Raw genomic sequence first — 10,024 nt, 5'->3', positions numbered from 1 at the left:
GGTAGTATAGTGGTCAGTATCCCCGCCTGACACGCGGAAGACCGGGGTTCGATTCCCCACTGAGGAGATTTTTTAATTTGTTAAAAAAATTACCTTTAAATATTGATTCGTGTGGGAATACAGGTCGGTAAATTATAGCAAAATTAATCAACTCCTATTTATTTATCAACTAATAGAATTAACTATTTTTCCCCTTAAATTGCAACAATCTGAATGACTATACACAAACTAATGAAAATTTTAGTAAGTGTGCTGTTACATGACTATCCCGTACACAGAAAGTGTATTGTTTTTATTATAAATAACACAGAAAGTGTAATGTTTTTATTATAAATAACATTTAATATAATTATTATTTGTTTAAGTTTTTATGTTTATGCTCTATTGTTGGATATTGAACGTATCTACGAGTGCTACACTCTATGGCGTAGCCCGAGTGACATTGAAACCTCAATTGACAAGACCCCTCTAGGGAACTAATGACTTAAACGGCAAATTGAACTTTTGCACTTAATTTGTATAAGAGAATTTTCATTGTTGAAAATTAACGTTTTGAATTTGAGACATTTTAGTATTTTAAGATGTATTGTTGAATGTCTGTATTTTGTTTTGATGTGTTAATTAAGTCAACGATCTTTGTGTCTCGGCCAATGAGAGGCCGAGTTGCTTAAGTTAAGCGTCTTTTAAGAAAGTTAAGAAAAAAGTTTGGAATGGCTACGGCGTTGGCTAGACAGCCTGGGTTGCAATTCCCTAGATAATCCGATAATACAACTATCTAATTAGGTCATTCAGTTGAAGGGATATTTTTTAATCGCCGTCTAAAGATAATTATATGTGATTTATACAGGGCACATCCTACATGATGTGTATTTAGGTGTGATATTAACGTGAGTAAAACCGACTCATTATGCTACATTGAAAAGACCGTTTTCTGCCTAAAACGTAATTTGATCCTGCCAAACACGTACATAAACATTGATTTTTGTGTCGAACTAAGTAAAGCCTTGCCGAGACAAACATTTTAAGCCAATTACTATTCTGTTTTACACATTCCGAGTTCTAACCCAGAGGTGAAATGAGACGGAGTTCTCATGATGTTCTACCTTCCCTACACACAGAATTCAGCCGAGGTATACTATTTTAAATTAACTGTCAACGATAATAAATTATATTTTGATACACTAACTTCGATCTAAGAGTGAGAGCAACGGACATAGTAAATTAATTAAACGAACTTTTGTTATATTTGTCATGTGTGTGTGTGTCCTGTATGTTTGAGAAACATAAGAGTATACCACTGACCAATCCAATAATATATATATTTGTCTTATTAAAGATTATTTGTTTAATACTATTTTTATTCTTTTATTATGTCACAGTGTATATGTATTTTTAATGATCCTAAATCTTTTTCTCTTATGTATTCCACTACAACTGTTCTACCTTGATAACAAAATTAAGGTTTACATAAAAGTGGCGCCCAGAAACAATTCTAAAAATCAAAGAATCTCCACTGAACAGAGTGACCCTAATAAGGAGTAGATTTATGCAAACACCTACTCATAACCCAGCAGTAAATATGAATATTCATATTTATTCAGGGTATAATTCACAGTATTATGTAGTAATAACTCAGAGTGTTCACCAACGTGGTTTCTTATTGCCTACAGCAAACCATTATATACACTCTTAGGAGCCAATTCAGAAGAGTATAGTTATTCATAAGTCCACAGTTCTGTCCCCCGCACTAGAGCTCAGCTTGACAGAGGCTATATTTACATGAAAATTTATGTTCCATTTACAATATATATATATATATATATATATATATATATATATATATATATATATATATATATATTCCAGTGTGCAAGCGCACCTCGGCCCCTGCCTTAGACTACTTTCTCGTCCGCCGCGCACACAACACCGCCCCAGGTGATACGATCTGCGCACACGAAGCCCGTCTCTTTACTAATCACGTGATCAACTTCACCGACTTTATTCTCGACGTTGCTAGAGCAATGACCGTGGTTACACCAGACCGGACTCCGAGGTTGGAGTGGGGAGAGTGTGTCAGAAAGTGGCTTGCTAATGGAGGGTTCTTGTAGTTGCAAGGGCGAGGGACGGCTGGCTCCAAAAGGAGGCGAGGCCTTCACCAGGAATCCACCGGCCGGCCTTGCCTCGTCCCTAGCAGCCTCGCAACAATACTAATGTTCACAAAAAAAACAACATACATTGGCAATTTAAGTCAACTGGAATTTATCTACACACTAGCTGCAATACCCGGCGTTGCCCGGGCTGAACACAGGGTGTAGTTAGTAATTGTCTACTTAATTTTAATATCAAGTGTGAAAATAAATTTATATCACATTCAGATCCCGACAAACGTTGTTCTGCCAGTTTATAGTTATTTACCTGGTCTGTATGTAATTTAGACTTTATAAAGCAATATAGAAAAAAGCTGAAAAATAAGAGATTACTAATATTGAAAAGATTCCATTATCTAGCTAATGCTCGGCCTGCATTGCAATTCCTCATTCAGTTTTGTTTTGTAATATGTTTGAAGTAGTTCCACATATACAAATCATCTATCCATCTCTCTCTATATATTATTATCTCTATCTACACCTATATACATCTATGTATCTCTCTATCTCTATTTATCTCTTTATATCTACATGTATTATCTATCTCTATATCTTCTACATATAAGTCTCTATATTGCTCTATACATCTATATGTATATATCTCTTTATCTAACCCAATTTATTCTCTATACCTCGCTCTATCTCATCTCTCCGTCTCTATCTCACTCTATATATCACTCTATTTCTGTCTCTCTTTGATATTAAAATAAATTGTTTCATGCGTGCGCACTTATACTACAAAATCAGTCTAAGTGCCGCTATATAAAATGAAATAAACACTTTGTTTTGACACGATTCGAGCTCCAACTATTGAAAAATAGTTTTACCGTCTCAGTAACCTTCATGGGCATGCGCATAACAAATCACCGAAATATCATCGCAATCGGATGAATGGTATAGGAACGCATAAGGCACAAACAAACTAAAATTAAAGACATGACAAACGCATCAAACGATGGTGCGTTTAAAATTAGAGGCAACTCTATCTATTGATGAAGTTAAGAACAAAAGTGTTATTAGCGCCTTTATTTTGCTAGCCGCTGCGAGCTGCACTAAGCGAACTGGTCTCACCAAGGAGAAAAATATTAATTTGCCAGACCTTACTATGTGTATGATCGTGTGTCAGACATAGAGAAATGACACTCACTCACTATTTGTATGTCTATGACCTATGATTTTTTCTGTTATAAAATGAAATTATCACTTTTTCACTCCCCTAGGGATGGAATTTCATATTAATATTGGGTCTATGTGTTAATCCAGGTTATAAGCTAGCTGTAGGCCAAATTTCATTCCAATCCATTCAGTAGTTTTTACGTGAAAGAGTAACAAACATCCATACATACTTACAAACTTTCGCGTTTATAATATTAGTAGGGTTTACAAAAAATGGGTGTGTGTACTTATGTACGCGAGTGAGAAGTTTTACTTGTTTGGCATCATCAGAAAATAGTTTTTGGCCCGCACCTCTTACAGCAATGCACTGCGGGACAAACCATCTACACCACTGCCCACCCCCACAAGTACCGCTGACCATGTGACCCGGCCGCCAATCTTCAGGCCAGACCCGAGCCAAACGGGCCCGGCCTCACCTACAGCTCTTCATCCCCAGCACCACCAACCAACAATAGAATGCCATACATCACCACCAGCCCCCAAGGACTCTTTTGTTGGAAGGGGCCCAGTGCCGTGTAACTAATTGTAAATATGTTTTGTTTTGTTTCACTGTTTATTGTTATCAGATATTTCCTTCCATGTACATATTTTTGTTTTCACTCTTTTTAAAATAAAGAGTCATTTTTTGGCGGGGTGGACCCCCTGGGGGGGTCCCCCATTAAAAAAAAAAAACTGCATGTAAATAATTAATTATAATAAAATAATAAAAGGGCTGGAAAAAAATAGTCAACACAGTCAATAAATTTCAGTTTAAATTTGAAAAATTTAATAAATAAAATTTACAGAATAATCAATATATATGACATAATTTGTACTTAATATTATAATATTCTTAATTTTAAACATTTGTTATTGATTATTAAATATTTTAAAATAAAATATTATATTTAATGAAAATTTAAAAAATTTAATTTAAGTTTATACATTTTATAATATTTATTATTTTCTTATTTTAACATTTATTTTTTTTATCAAAAAGTTAGCATTAAATTTGTTCATTTATTTTTATTAATATTTATTATTTATTCAATTTAATAATAAATACTAAAATTAATATTTTAATTTGATGTGCGAATTAATTTTTATCACTAATTTTTTAAAAATGTTTTATTAAACTTATTTATTTTGTTGTAAATATTAAATAACTATTAATAAATATTTAACATTAATAATTTAATAATATTTATTATTAATTATATTAAATAATAATATTTTAATTTATATCAATAAATAATACATACGGATATGTAACCTCAATTATATTGGAGCACTTGAAAAAGTATATTAGCACAATTTTTTTACTAATATTTACGAATAGTAAATAATATTAATCAAAATGTTCAATTTAAATCACTACGGAATATAATTTATTAGCACATAAATATAATTCGCACTTGTATGAAACTGAAACACGTGTTGCGAATGTAGAAACTAGAAACATGTGGATAAATATTATAAACATGAAAACAGTGACCAGAGGCGACGAGCGTGCCAACATACGCGACTAATAGAGGTTATATTTCTATTTTGTTGGTAGCTTTTTTTTTTTCGAGACTTAACGAGCGGTTTAGCGGGCAGCTTCAACCTGTTAATTTTGTGTTACAGTGATGCGTGCGCATCTTAAAATTTCACTCTCATTATTTTCTCATAACGCTTCTAAAGAAGTCTAACTTCAAAAAAATAAGATACCTAGAAAAGGTTAATTCAAAACGATTATTTGTATTCGACTCATGCTAGGATTTAAAAAAACATTCCATGAACACGTGTTTAATAGATAGGGACCGGAAAAATTCGCGGGTTCAATGACCTGTAGGATGAACTCCATAGTTCTACGTACACTCGGTCAAATGCCACCCACTCATTGGCTGCTGTCTTGTGAGACGTCCCAACGTAGCAGCCTGTGATTCGATAAAGCTTTGGTTGGGTGTTTCTCGTTGGCCCAGAGTAATCCATGTGAGTTGTGAGCCAATAGCAGAGGCACCACTGAACTATAACTATTTGTATATTATATCCTATCGCATTTAATTCGCGAATTTTTCCGGTCTCTATTGATAATAGATGAAACTCTTATGAACTAATCCAGGATACAAAAAACTCGACTTTTTTTAAAATGTTGGCGTCGGGTACGATATGATGTTCTCTGAAACATTTTAGTGATGTGCGCATATAGCCGGTTTGGAGGGGGTTGGAGGGTTGGAAGGGGGTGGTAAAGTGGGCAGGTGTGAGTATGCGGATATCCCGACGATTGCGCCCCGACGCTCGCGATGCTAACTGGGGATTTTCCCTTCCACTCCCTACCCCCCTTAACAACCCTCCTACCCCCGGGTCCAAACTACCTCGCGTCTTACGCGCCTCCTGGGACTTCGGGTAGTAGGCAGTCTACATATTCATGAAGACGAACTTCTCGGGAATACCGTGGTCCCCTTCCCTCCGAATACTTTCGCGAAAATACTGGAAGGTTTTGGCGAATGGCTAGGAGTAAAAGGGGGAAAGAGGCATCTCTGAGACCTGCAGCTTAAGAAGGATTCATCACACGTAGAGAATTTACACTTCTAAAAAGGGGGGTGTGAGGGGGAGGAGGGAGTTTTTTTAAGCGAACAGCTTGTGCCTTTTTCGCTCCTTTTGTCGGACGTCACGTGCGAAGCGAGCAAACAGTACGTTATCCATCCGCTTGTCTCTTCCCTCATTCGCCTCGAGTTCCCGTCGTTTCTTTCTCTCTCCCTTCCTCCTACACTACACCCCCTGGATCCAGCTGGGCGCGAGGCAACTTCCCGGAGAACAAAAAAAAAAACTACTTTCTAAAAATAAAAAAATAAAAAAATGGGTGCACGCCCGCTACGTGCGTTAGAAGCGAAACTTCGCAGACACGAGGAGGGTACGAAAATATTTTTTTTAAACAAGTGTGCACGTGATCATGTAAGCATACTGGCGTACAGGCAAGTGTGCTAACCTCTGAGCGTTGCACTTTTTGTTACGTTCTGACGACTTCATCTCCACGACTTATCCTATCGGCTGTTGAGATGTTTCACTTAAAATATTATAGACGAAATTTGGTGGTTAAGGTGAAAGTGATGTTTGTTGATTTTTTTTAATTTTCTCGTCATTAATTTTAATTATGGGGCTATTTATATAAATTAGACACTATAACTAGTTTTCATTTTTTTTTGTTCTGACACAAATATTTTCACGTGTAGCTGTATCTGAAATGTTATATAATGCGTGTAAAATGTTGCGCAAGTGATAGAAATTATAAAAAAAAACTTGCGCGCCTTTTTACAACCATTATACAGCACTTAGTAAATATGTAGGTATATGTGGAAAATGTTTGTGACAAAACAACAATTGCAAATTAAGTATAGTGTTAAATTAAAGAAATAGGTCTTAACTAGTAATAACGACGAGAGGATAAAAAAATCAACATGGTGAGAGAGACTCCACCTTAAATAAAATCTTCTATTTCGCCATTACTGAACTAGAGCGTATGGAAACAACATAAAGTTAAACCAAAGATGTTCTATATAAAATAAACTAGCTGCCCGACCCGGCTTCGCACGGTTGTATTAATTGGGGGGGGGGGGGGGGGGGGAAATGAGACCAAATCTCTTATTTACAATTATAATAAATGAAATAAAATGAAAATTAATTAATTTTGACAAAAACTTAATAAGTTTCCCGACTCTCTAGCACGCAACGTTGTCATGGAGACGAAGTACCTACTGTTTCCCGGGCTTAAACACCAATCAACTTTGATAATCAGTTTATTATTAATTATAAATTATTAAGACCATTAATCGAAATAAAAACTATCCTATCTCTCAAGTAGGAAAAAAATTACACATAAATGCCAATTTTCATCGAAATCGGTTGACTTGGTGAAGAGTTCACTGGAAACAAACATCAGGACACTGGATTTATATACCTATATTAAGATAAATAGTCACTAAAACGATACACAGTATTTAATTTTTGAGTGGTAAGTTATAATATTTAAATAATTTTTCCTAACTGATTGTTAAAAACATTATCTTGAGAGTTAAAATTTTTATGGATAGGATCACACTAGATTTTCTCGTATAAAGCTAATTATTTATAATTTTATTTTCATAAGCTACATAAACGACGCACGCTCACTACGCACCATAATCGCGTGTATTTATCAAGTATTTCAATGCAAACCGAGATTTATCGTAGTAAAGGCGAGGTACAAAGAAAAAAAGGTCCTTGGCTAGCTAGGGACAGAAAAATTGCATGTTTTCACTGACCTCCAGGAAAGACTCCACATTCCTCTGTGTACTCGGGCAAAAGTCACCTGCTGACTGGTGAGACGTCTCAACTTGGTTGCCCGTAATTTGATACGCCTGTGGGTGGAATGTTCTTATTGGCCAAGCGTGTCTCCGGTAATTTTCGCGCCAATTAGCAGACGCCGCTTGGAAGTATACATATTTGAATTTATATTCTATCTAGAAATGAATCAGCGAATTTTTCCGGCCTCTACTGATAGCTCAAGCATGCACATACGCAGGCAGAATTCAGATAAGTTAACTTTATTATCTGTACAGCCATTATTAAATTATGAAAAATGCATACCCAATGCTAGACATAGTGTGTAATTATTTTTCTTTATCTTCTTTAATGTTAAGTCAGATACGGACTATAAACATCAAAATGCTGCAAATATTTTCCGGTTAACGCAAGGCCTACCGAAAAGTGGTGGCAAAATATTTCTCCAAAGTCTCCGCAGAGTTAAAAATAATGTTGGTAAAGACCTGAAAAATTCTGCGTTATTTTCTAACAGAATAAACTCACTACTATTGAACACAATTAAGTGGGTGCCTATTTGCTGCTTTCACATTTTACCTTCCGCCTGAATTCCAAGTGATTGGGTAAATTGAATTTTGTAATGTTGTTATTGGTGTCTCTCTCTTGAGTTTGTGTAAAAACTACTTGAAGTTCAATAAAGGCCGCAGTTCATGTGTATATTAGTATTCATGTCTCTCGCTATTGTCGTCAGTTGTTTCATTATTAATTTATTGTTTTTAAGGTATATAAAACTATATTTCTATACGGAAAAAAATACAGTTTTCGTAATGAAGCTGACTAAGTGCTATGTAAAAAAATTAATGAAGTAAAATCAATCATATTAATCAAATTAATTTAAATTAAAACTCGAATATAAATATTTTCAGTCATGTACTCTAATATTTATCCTAGCAAATCTTGCACAAAGCTAGAGATAAAAAGTTAGCTAGCTAGTGGAAGTTTTCTGTCACGGTAAATATTTGTAAGTGTGCTCACATATTTTTGTAGGAATGCCTAATTTAAATTGGTGTGAACATTTCAGTTTTAACAGAAACAAACATTTTTGAGCTTCAACAGCCAGAAACGTTTCATTTAGCTTGCTCATCATTGATTATCGAAGCTAAAAAAAAAGGAAAGTTTCGTTGGTAATAGTTTCGCATCACCAGCCAAGTCGATACCTAGATCCTGGTGGCATGATCCTGTATACATTTCTTTCCCCCCTACCCCCTGGGTGAACGAAACGAAAGTAGTTTTTGTTCTGTGAATGAGAATTAAAGAAGCAAGCTATTTTATTCTCTCATAACTGATGGCATCATTCCATTGTTTGCATTTACAACTTAAATAATTCTTCAACAACAAAACTTCACTCGCCGGCAGCTGGTGAATGTTAACAAATAAATAAAATTAACACTCGTTAACATAAAACATTACAGCAATATCTACCAAAGACCAGACAATACCTACTGTCCCAGAATTTAACAACTCATCCTCTCTACAATTAAGGTAAAAAAATTAACTGTATACACATTTTAACAAGAATGCTGAAAAAGTGCCAAATTTTATGAGGACTTATCTTCATTAAAAAAATGAAGTCTGTAATTATATTACAAGTCCAATAAATCTACTTAATGGAGGGAACAGTACATTTTATGAATACAGCTCCTAACATTTAAAAGTTCTATTCATAACTTTAAGTCTGACTTAAGGGTGTTTCGTCCCGGAGCGGGACCTTCTATAGCTAGTCACCGGGAAAATTCGAATATTAATTTCGCGATAGGCCAAAATACAAATAGTTATACCTCAGTGCTGCCTCTGTTATTGGCTCACAACTCACCTGGATGACTCTGGGCCAATGAGAAACACCCAACCGAAGCTTTATCGAATCACAGGCTGCTACGTTGGGACGTTTCACAAGACAGCAAGCAGCCAATGAGTGGTGGGTGGCATTTGACCGAGTGTACGTAGAAAACTATGGAGTTCATCCTGGAGGTCATTGAACCCGCGAATTTTTTCCGGTCCCTATCTATAGCGAGTGTGTTTAATTGGTTCGTCACTCGCCTCGAGGCAAAAGCAGCTCTTGGTGTGGATCCAAAGCAGTGGCGGATACAGAAAAATCTCAAGGGGGGGGGGGGGCGCAGGTCTACCTCTTCCACACACTCCCTTGTTACGTCACCTTGGTTGCTTGGATGCAGCCAGAGATCTTTTTCCAAGCTCTATCCGTTTCATTTACGTCTCGCCCGAATATTTGCTGTTGTTGGTGCATAATTGTGTGCTATATGTAGTTAAAATGGCCAATTGTGCAGTATACAAATGTCAAAATCACTACAGAAAAACTAAAGATTCTAGTCACATGCAAAGCTTAATGAAACTTTATCCAAACTGTTTCCAAGACATGAAGTCGT

Source organism: Bacillus rossius, chromosome 8, assembly GCF_032445375.1.
Source record: "Bacillus rossius redtenbacheri isolate Brsri chromosome 8, Brsri_v3, whole genome shotgun sequence".
Classification (NCBI taxonomy): Eukaryota; Metazoa; Arthropoda; class Insecta; order Phasmatodea; family Bacillidae; genus Bacillus; species Bacillus rossius.
This window is presented reverse-complemented; position numbering follows the sequence as displayed.